We start from the raw sequence: 10295 nt of genomic DNA, 5'->3' as shown, positions 1-10295 counted from the left end.
GCGCTCCGTCGTCCGATTTTTGTGGGCACAAAGGCATAATCGGAGAGAAATCCATCGCTAAATTGTCGAGGTGTATGGTGAGAATGCGATGTCAGGCCCCATGATCGCAAAATGGTGCCAGATGTTCGAAGAGGGAAGATCGAACGTGAACGACGAACCGCGTGTCGGGCGGCTTGCAACTGTGAACACTATCGACAACGCGGAGCGTGTGAATGCAATCATTGTTGCTAACCGCCGCGTGACAATTAAAGAGATTGCAAGGGAACTGAACATATCCTATGGTAGTGCGTCTATGCTGATTCGTGATCAGATGGATTATCGTAAACTGTGCTCTCGATGGGCGCCGCGCTTGTTAACCGACGGGCACAAAAATCAACGTTTTGATGCTGCGCTGTCATTTCTTCGGCGTTATTCCACCAATGGTCCGCAGTTTCTGAGCAAAATCATCACAGGAGATGAGTCCTGTGTGCAGCAATACACTCCCGAGACAAAGAGAGGGCATCCATGGAATGGAGACACAAGGATTCGCCGCCACCACCAGGAAAAGTCAAAACCTGTCCAACGGCTCGAAAGGTCATGCTGACTATCTTCTTCGATTTGGAAGGCGGTTTTTACAGTCAGTTTGTGCCCCGAGGAACAACAATCAATGCCGCAACATACTGTGAGACTTTAAAGAAGATGGAGTTGTTCTTCTTCACGACAACGCTACCCCCCATACAGCTCGTGTCACACAGGATTTACTGCAGAAATTCAAGTGGGAAGAGTGGTCTCACCCTCCCTATAGCCCCGATTTGGTACCATCTTTTCGGTCCTCTCAAACAAGACCTAGGGGTCAGCGTTGTTACGTACCCAAGAGGACCAAGTAATGTAAATAGTTTGCCAAAGAGGAATAGAGATGGCAGCACCAGGCGTGCAAGATTAAGAATTGGCATAATATATGTGAATAACTTTATAAATAAGAACAAAGCAAATTGGAAAGATGAAAAACAATAGAATATATTATAAGAAGACAGAGAATAAATATGAAATAAATAAATTAATATATATATTTTATAAATCAAATCAGTGATCATATGTAAGTTAATATGAAAATTAAGGAAGTCAAAGCACTGATACAAGTTTGTGTCTTTGAACAGATATTGCATCTGTCTGATTGATTTATCATTCCCATAGCGGAAATTTTGTTTACATCAGTGGCGTGCGATTTCCAATCGACGCCCCACAGCACTTTTTGGTTGCGCGTTTTAACCGTAGCACCTACTTGGATGCGCGTGTCAATCGTTCGCACCAAGTATACACTCTGTTGTACCCAGTTAGTGTTGGCGAGTTCCAATCGCAGCCGCAATGGAGGATATTAGTATTATTCCCAAAGCTTAAAGTAAAAGGCTGGAAAAGGATAAAGGAATTCGTTAAATAGTCAAAACATAAATAAATTGAAATCCAGAGGGAAGTTTACAAAGAAGACTAGATGGAAGTCCAGATCCAGAACGTCCATTAAGAGGGAAGTCCAGATCCTCCATGTTGAGAAGGAAGTCCAGATCCAGACCGTCCATTGAGAAGGAAGTCCCGATCCAGACCGTCCATTAAGAAGGAAGTCCAGATCCAGATCTGTCCATTACGAAGGAAGTCCCGATAGAAGAATATTCAAATAGAGAAAATAAATAATAAAAAGCATATTGAGATGAAAATTGACTGTAAACGAGAAAATTATAGAAGAAAGTAGCTTATGTAAATATTCTTACTCCATGTATCCTGTGTTTAAATAATATATTCGTTTAAACGTCTCCATTGGAAAGCATCCTGTCTGGTTTCGTTGTCTACAAAGAACCCTACCCTGTAGATAAGCTAGCTGAGATTTAAGATTAAGATTTATGTACCTTTGCACCAAATGGAGATAGCAGCGTTTCGTGTCAGATGAAGAAGTGCAGGAAGCAGTCTCAAAGTGGTTCAAAGAAATTGGACGGAATTTTTACACAAGGAATCGAAAAACTGATCACACAATACGAAAAGTGCTTGGAACACCTTGGTGACTATGTCGAAAACAATTTTAATGTTCATGCGTTTTCGTCCAATATTTTTTTTCTTTCTAATGTGTTTTGTTTATTTCTTACAGGGGAGTGTAACTTACTTCTTGATTCACCCACGTACTACGTTAGTAGTGACAGAAGCTCGTCTTCCATTCCGTCCCAATTGCTACAATTACTGGCAAATCTAAATGCAGTTTGCATGCATAAAAAAATGTGTCACTCTTAGAATTTGCTTCATATATAATATATTTAATACTTTTTTCGATCAAAACTCGAAACCAGGGGTGTAGCAAGCATTTTTATTCGGGTGGGTTCCAATCTTCTACACGCAAGTGCGCGCGCGAAGACAGGGACCAAAGGAACAATTGAATGAATTTACAAGACCAGGTAAAAAATGCTAGACGTTTTATTTCTGTTGTTAAGAAAATAAAACGTTCTTTACCTTTGTCCAAGTGTATTCTCGCAAGCCATAGCAAACGCCTTTTTGTCAACAATTCTTGAGTCATCGTCATTGAACTGTGGCAATCTTAGAGTGGGATACATAAGTATTACCAGCAAAATGTTCATCAATATATACGTATTCATTCTTTTTGCTTACCGGTGGAAGCTCCAAGAATTGAAACAAAACTCCAAACAAGCTGCTGACAACCTCTGCACCAGCATACGTAATAATCCAGTCCTTGAAATACATATGATGCAAGAGAAAATTAACGAAAACAACGATGAACAATTTGCGGAGCAATACTTGTATATCCCACTGTACATTCAGTTCTGATAAATATTCCGTTTTTCCTGGGGAAAAAAATAACTCTTGGCATTCATGCATGTCATTAGCCTCCCTTGAACAAGCTGTTCCATTCAAATTTCGGGCAAACATGTCGTTGTGCTAAAAGCTAAACGAAGAAAGTCCCTACTATTATATAGCTTCATTGACATAAAATCATAGATGCCTACTAAAAATTGGTTGGCATTTGACGTAGTGAATAAAGGCTACATGCGTGTTTCAACATCGTACCCTGGTAATATACAATGCATTACAGAAAAGAATCGCATTGCGAAATGAAGCGAGCAAGAAAGGTTTTAGATCTAATTCTTTGCAAACTGAAAACAATATTGATTTAATCAGGCGCAAATAAATTCACGGGATGCCATGGCATTGTCTTTAACATTTTTTTTTTTCATTTAGATCGTTCGGCTCCCAGGGCCGATTCCAGCCGCAACTGAACTTGACGAGCCGGTAAGGAAAGCAGATACTGCAAGACAAGCGAGCATGGAAATTTTACGAAATATATTTATATTTGTATAAAATTTGAAATCTAGGGGCAATTGTCTCTCTGTGCCCCCCTACAGGTGCCCTTGGCCGTCTGGAAGAAAAATGGCAAGAAATACGTGAAAACTAATTCCATCTTGAGTATCCTTTTGTCCTCCTAGATTCTGCTAGTCTTGCTTTTTTACTTATATATTCCAACCCACCCAGAATTTATTTCCGTCCGAGGTTGGGGACAATGCCCCCTATCCTCTCCTGTGGTTGCGCTGCCAGTAGACTGGTAATGCTGAAGTCTGTTGCGAGAGCCCCTTGGCTAATTTATCGATGTGCGAGAGTATCGGATGCAGCAGCAATCGTGTTGTATGTGTTCCTGAATGGCAGGTTTGTCTGTGGTATTTATTAACAGATTTCCATATTTACGTATGTAGCTTTAAATGAAACATTACGTTACATATTTAAACATTATTTTGGCAAGGTTAAATTTTCATGTGAACTAGGTTTCCAAACCCTATTTCGGAATGCAATCTCTTATTCGTGCTGTATAAACGAGAGGAAAATTTCTTTCCCCAGTGGACGTCTGCTGGTGAACTGGTCTGCTGCTGTCAAAAATGAAGGGGTAAGGAAAGCTGATTATAACAACATATGTGGTCGTAGTGACACCATGAACGTATTATTGTATCTATACACACTCGTACCATATATTTTTCAAAACTTTTGTCAACACTATCAGTGATAGCTCCCAATTCTGTTTCCTTTTTATTAAATCTTGGAAGGAAAATTGTAACTTTATTTCTGACGGCTCGTCAACCGTACCCTTTATTTATGTTGATTGACCAAACTATTTTTTTAATTTGATGATAAAATAACCAAAAGTAAACATAATAAATAAAATACACTATGGAACACAGAAAAGTATGAAAAATAACAACACAGAAATAAAATTGGATACGTAACCGGCTCTTTGTACTCATTGATCAAGTTATTTTTAAAAGTTTGACAAAATAATCAGAGAACATAATAATAGGAGAATTCTTGAAACACGGTAAAAATAAACAAACGAAACGGTAATTCGATAAATTTGATGAGTCAAAATGGAATTGAATATTTCAAAGAAATGTTTGACGAATTGTCTTGTAACATTCTGTCGGTTAGGTTTATTGTATTCTGATCGTTCCAGACTGTATTTTAAAGATGGCATTGGGCAAGGAGGGTAACACTTTACTATACCGGAGACTGATTTCTTCAAATTTACAGGAGAAAGTACTTACGCAAATCATTTTCTGTAGCGTTGTTGATGTTCGGGAATGTAGTTTTGATCCATTTTAATGCGAATGCATGTGGTTTTCTACGAAAATATATTTATATTGCTGCTGCCGCCATTTGCTTTCTGCACGAGAGCACAATACGCGCTATTGCTGCTGTTGCTACAAGCCGATGTTGTCTGTATATCCTAAATTGAAAGAAAGGAGTGCTAATGGAACCTAACCTAGTAGGCATACCTCGTCCCTGTGATGGTTCATGGGGCTATCGTGAATTTTTGGGCTAACGTCAATGGTTTTTGGGGCTGCCCGTGGATGGTGTGTTTGAAATAAGGAACAACAATAAGTACTCGTTAATGTAAGAAATATACGTTATTTTCGTTAGAAATTCATTATTTCACCTAAAGAAATGTTCCACAATGCAGAATAGTACGTTAGCAATGTAAAAAATTGTGAAATAAATCATTGATAGGTGTCTCCGGTATAGTAAAGTAGTACCGCAAGGAGAATATCTGGTCTATTTTGGTAAGAGTCTAGTTTACGTCCTTTTCATAAGGAATACGTGTCATATATCGTTGGAAAGGTTATTGTATAAGGAATCCAACAAACTAAATCCCAATGCGAGGAAAAAATTCCTGTAGGAGAAAATCGACCGGATCAAGGAAGTGTGGGGCGTTACCCCCACACCCCCTATACGCCTTCAGGCGTAGTGCTATGCACAGGGGAGCACTTTACCTTTTTTTTAGGAGAAAATCGAGAAAAACCAATGTTGTCCGGATATGCGTGATTGAACGTACTGAGGACAATTTTCGATGATGAAGCACATATTTAGGGGTGAAATGAGTGCTAATGGAACCTAACCTAACAGGCCTAACCTAACCTCGTAGGCATACCTCGTTTCCGTGAATGGTTAGTGACAGAAAGTGTAAAAAGAAAAACTTACTTACTACGAGATGCCGGAGCGCCGGCTGTCTGCTAGCATGGTTTTGTAAACGGGCAAGAAGGACGTAAACTAGACTCTATCCTCTATTTTTCTAGAGATGCTCGTAAATATATTGCTACTAAACTTACACACACACATAAAACACCCATACATGCATAAGTGCATTTGGTTAACTTCTATATAATGGACACTGATGCAAAGCTTGATTTGTACAGTAATGTTTTAGTTTATGAAATAAACTATAAAAAATACCTTATCATCTTTCATCCTCATCTTTGCAGTTTCCCAAAACTAACAGAGGTACCAGTTAGATATAGTGAAAACACATTTAACTCGTTTATTTCCGAATTATTAACATTCGTACTTACCTTATATGCATAGCGGAACATCTTTCGACTTGGGATTATGTTTTTTTTTCACTGAAAAAAGCATAATTTTTCACATTACAAGTATTTATTGGTCGTTGCTAATTCGCTTTCGTTACACACAATATGGCGGGCAAATCTTGACTCACGTTGTCTATCGTCAGCTGATATGCAGTATTTCCAAACTTATGAACCGAAAAATGCCGCACAAACTATTCACAAAAGGTTTTTACGCGAAAATTGATCCACAAACCATTCACGGAAAGTTAGGTTAGGCAAACATAGAAAATTAAATTGGGGAAAAAATACCGCTCACACGTCATCTTGTAAAACTACCGTGTGGTCGCTACACTAACATTTATTAACCAAAAAATGGTGGTTTTAAGGCTTAAATTGATCCACAAACCATTCACGGAAGGTTAGGTTAGGTTCAGTTAGGTTAGGCAAACAGAAAATTAAATTGGAAAAAAAAAACACTCACACGTCATCTTGCAAAATTATCGTATGGTTGCTACACTGACAGGGGGGTTACATATTCAAACGCACAGAACCTTTGATTCACGTAGTCAACGGTAATGGTGGCGCGAGCTATCGTGCAACGGAGATACATTAATGTCTAAAATGACATTATTTACGGGCCGAATAAGATGCACAAATGGAAAAAACAATATTCCCAGCTTCCAAAAGTCCACAGGAACTCAATTCCGTAAGTAATTTTCTGTCTTTTCTCCTGTAAATTTGAAGAAATGTGTTTTCACTGTATCTAACTGTTACCCTAACAGAAACTACAATTAACTTAATCAGTAATTTTTGTAAAATTTCTTCCAAGTTTAACAAAATAAATTCAGCATGCATGAATCATCTTGGATCATACAGGTGAGTAATAAATACTCAGAATTATAAATTCGGTAACAGTATGTTCTCGGGACAATGGATTTCTTCAATTTTACAGAAGAAACTACTTCCCGAAATGAGTTTCTGTGACATTTTCATAGTTCGTGGAGGTATTTTCTTTCATCGTTGAATCTATTGGACCGGGAATTCATATATTTATGAAGAGGAATATATCTCCGACGCACAATTGCCATTCCTTGTATTTGCTTCCTCTACGTGAACCGGATGTTTCTGACGTAACCCCCTGTCAGTGTTTCCAACCACGCCGTGATTTTCTGATGTAAAATTACACTACGAAACCTTTTTTTTTATAACTATGTTTACATAACCTAACCTAACCTTACCATGAATGGTTTGTGGGGCTATGCGTGAATGGTTTGTGGGGCATTTTCTGGTTAAGAAGGTTGTAAACACTGAATTCCACAATGCTAGTCAAGCTGTGCCCGCCATATTGTGTGTAACGGAAGCAAAGAAAGGAAGAACAATAATTACTGTTAATGTCAGTAATTGAAGTTATTTTCGTGATAAAAGCAAAATCACACCTTAAGCAATGTTTTGCAATGCACAATAGGTAAGTACGAATGTCAAAAATATCAAAATAAACGAGTGAGAGGTGTTGTCCCGAGAACATACAGGTACCATAAATTCAACTGCAAGAAATTTCGGCCCAAGTTCCTTTTGTTTTATTGCAATTTCATCATGCTACAAATGCAATTTTTACATGGTTCGATTTCGATGTCTGTTAACACATACTGCGAAGTTTTAGCGATTACTTAAGGTTTTGTTCAATATATGCTTTCGTGGTTAGGTTAGGCAGGTTAGGTTTGGTTCCCTTAGCATTACAATAAAGTCCCTAAATGCATTCTACTAAGGTTCCGATTTACTTCTACATTCATTCCCACGCTTTTACGATATTTACTGTCGCTTGTCGACGGAGAATATCTTATCCATGAGAAGTGCGTAAGGTAATTTTCAAGTTTGTTTTTTTTCAACATAAATAACTTTTTTCGAGTCGAAACAGTGCTCATTACTTTAAGAAAGGTTCAAATTTCGTGTGACAATGATTTCCAAAATTCTACGATAATTAGTCTTTGTGCTAGAAGAAATCATAAAACAATCGGAACCATTACCGAAATTTCTTAAGTGTGCATTTGGCACGTGCCCAAATACCGGGTGTCCCAGAAGTCTTTCCCTGATTACAAACTTCATTCATATCCGCTATATGCAATGTAGAGATGTGAAAGTGGTGCCAAAATGTTGGAAAACTAACCAAGTTTATTTGTTGCAGGTTTCAGTAATGTGGCTGTAGTGTAGCAGTGTCAGTGCCAAGGAATCCAGAATTAATGCTCTTGACATCGGTTGGCATCTTTCCATACAATGTTTCTTGGACTTGACAGGATTTGGGAATGAATATAAATGAAGGGCCAGGGGGAAAAACGATGAATGTCGATTTTTCGCCCATTTTGAGATCGCAGCGCCATCTGATAGTTCAGAAGCTGTACTATAAGAATGAGAACGGCCTTGGTTGGGAAACGATGAGAAGTGCCCGAAAAACGCATTATTGTTTTGGCATATATTAACGTACTTATGGAAAGAAATACTTTGTTTTTCATTTCCTGGCAAATCGTCTCGAATGAACATTCATCGTTTTTCCCCCTGGCCCTTCAAATACCAACTTATTGATGGCAGATATTCTAGACTAAAGAATTCTGTACATTTGAAAGTTCCTCTGCACTGTTATTGGTGACCGGGTCTTGTGATACCAGAGGACATGCTGAGTTTTTTCCTGATTTGTGAACATTTCCAGTTTTCTGGGCACTGACACTGCTACACTACAGCCACATTACTCAAACCTGCAACAAAAAAAAACTTGGTTAGTTTTCCAACATTTTGGCACCACTTTCACATCTCTACCTTGCATATAGCGGATATGAATAAAGTTCGTAATCAGGGAAAGACATCTGGGACACCCGGTATATTAAATATTTCCTTCCTCTGTTGATTTCTAACAATGTCACAATCACATAAAGAAGCAGGGTATTTGGTAACTTTTCCTACACAACAGAAATAATGCCATTTCAAACCATTATATATGGAAAACCAAAAATGACAGTTCATAGTTCTTCCAAAACATGATTAAGAATCACATCAATTCCGAATTTGATGACAAAATACAAAATTTTAAAAGTTGTGAAATTTAATATTTTGTACCTGTGAAAAGTTACAGGACATGAACTTTGCTAGATTGTATAACATGGAAACCAGGCTAAACATAAACAATGCAATTTCTGACTTAACTTCGGTAACGGTTCCAAATGTTTAATGATTTTTTCAAAGTTACATAAGAGAAAGACAAAGTATTGCAGAATTGTAGAAATGATTTTTACAGTAAATTTGAACCTTGGTGAAATTAATTATCACTGTTTGCAATTTATCGCCGAAAAAAAGATGTAAAAAGTACGTTACACAGGCATCCGCACTTCTCATCGACATGGCATTTTTCATTCATAGAAGAAAGATAAAGTAATGCAGAATAGTGGAAAGGATTGTGAAAGTAAATTTGAAGCTTTCTGAAAGTATTACCACTATGATCTCGTCCCAACACCTCTCACTCGTTTATTTCGTCATTTTAAACATTCACACTTACCTATTGTGCATTGCAAAACATTCTTTAAGGTGGGATTTTGCTTTTCTCATGAAAATAATTTCTATTTTTGACATTACAAGTAATTATTGTAGTTCCTATTTTCGCTTCCGTAACACACATTATGGCGGGCACAGCTTGAGTTGCATTGTGGATCGTCAGTGGGTATGCAGTGTTTCAGTGCATATGGGTATCGTCAGCCAGTGGGTATGCAGTAATCGAGAGTTCCCGGGTTCTGTTCTGGCCTACATATATATTATATTATACAGTAGTTTGTATCTTAGAACTGTAGACTCAGTCCAATTTAGCCTGTCTCAGCATAACTTAGAGCTGAGAAATTTCAAAATAAAAAATTACGTAGTTTGACTTAAATTAGTTGGAAAAGAAGTCAATTAAAAGTTTGACTAATATTAATGAAACTACTACTTCAACCAATATTAGTCGTTGCCGACTACATCGACTAATATTAGTCAATCAACTAATTTGACTAATGTTAGTCGAAAAAGTAGTAGACTAATTTTTTTGGCTATTTAGTCGATATTTTGTTTCGACTAGCAACTAATTAGTCGGGGTGTAAGGGGTGCTCCTTCCACATAGTACACCCAATAGTCAACCTCATTTCCACGTAGTACACCCTCGACTGCAGATTAACACCCAAAAAACTTAAATTTAATTTCAAATTCAAACTAATTAGTTGATGGTGCCTATCACTACTTGCTGGTGGACTCAACTAAATTGACCAATGAATGGGCTACGGAAATCAGCAAATCTCTAAGAAAAGCAATTCAGAAAACTACATCAATGAGAGTAACCAAACCACATAGTAAACTTTGGAACAAAAAATTGACTATTCTTAGGAAATCTATGCAGAAGGCAAGAAAACTTTATCAAATAAC

At 37.7% G+C, this 10295-nt stretch overlaps 1 protein-coding gene across 4 annotated transcripts in view; it reads left to right on the top strand.

Annotated features, from left to right (window-relative positions):
- The first annotated feature begins 3868 nt into the window (after positions 1-3868).
- Positions 3869-10295, top strand: part of LOC145985122 (apoptosis-resistant E3 ubiquitin protein ligase 1) — a 179524-nt gene continuing 173097 nt past the window's right edge. For all 4 annotated transcript variants that reach the window (XM_083118761.1, XM_083118759.1, XM_083118758.1 and 1 more), the window contains exon 1: positions 3869-3910. The gene's annotated coding sequence lies outside the window, so the exon portion shown is untranslated. The remainder of the gene's footprint in view (positions 3911-10295) is intronic.

This window comes from Lepisma saccharinum, chromosome 3 (genome assembly GCF_977018435.1).
Source record: "Lepisma saccharinum chromosome 3, izLepSacc3.1, whole genome shotgun sequence".
NCBI classification, from domain to species: domain Eukaryota; kingdom Metazoa; phylum Arthropoda; class Insecta; order Zygentoma; family Lepismatidae; genus Lepisma; species Lepisma saccharinum.
Note: the sequence above shows the minus strand (reverse complement) of the source record. Positions and strands in the feature narration are given on the sequence as shown.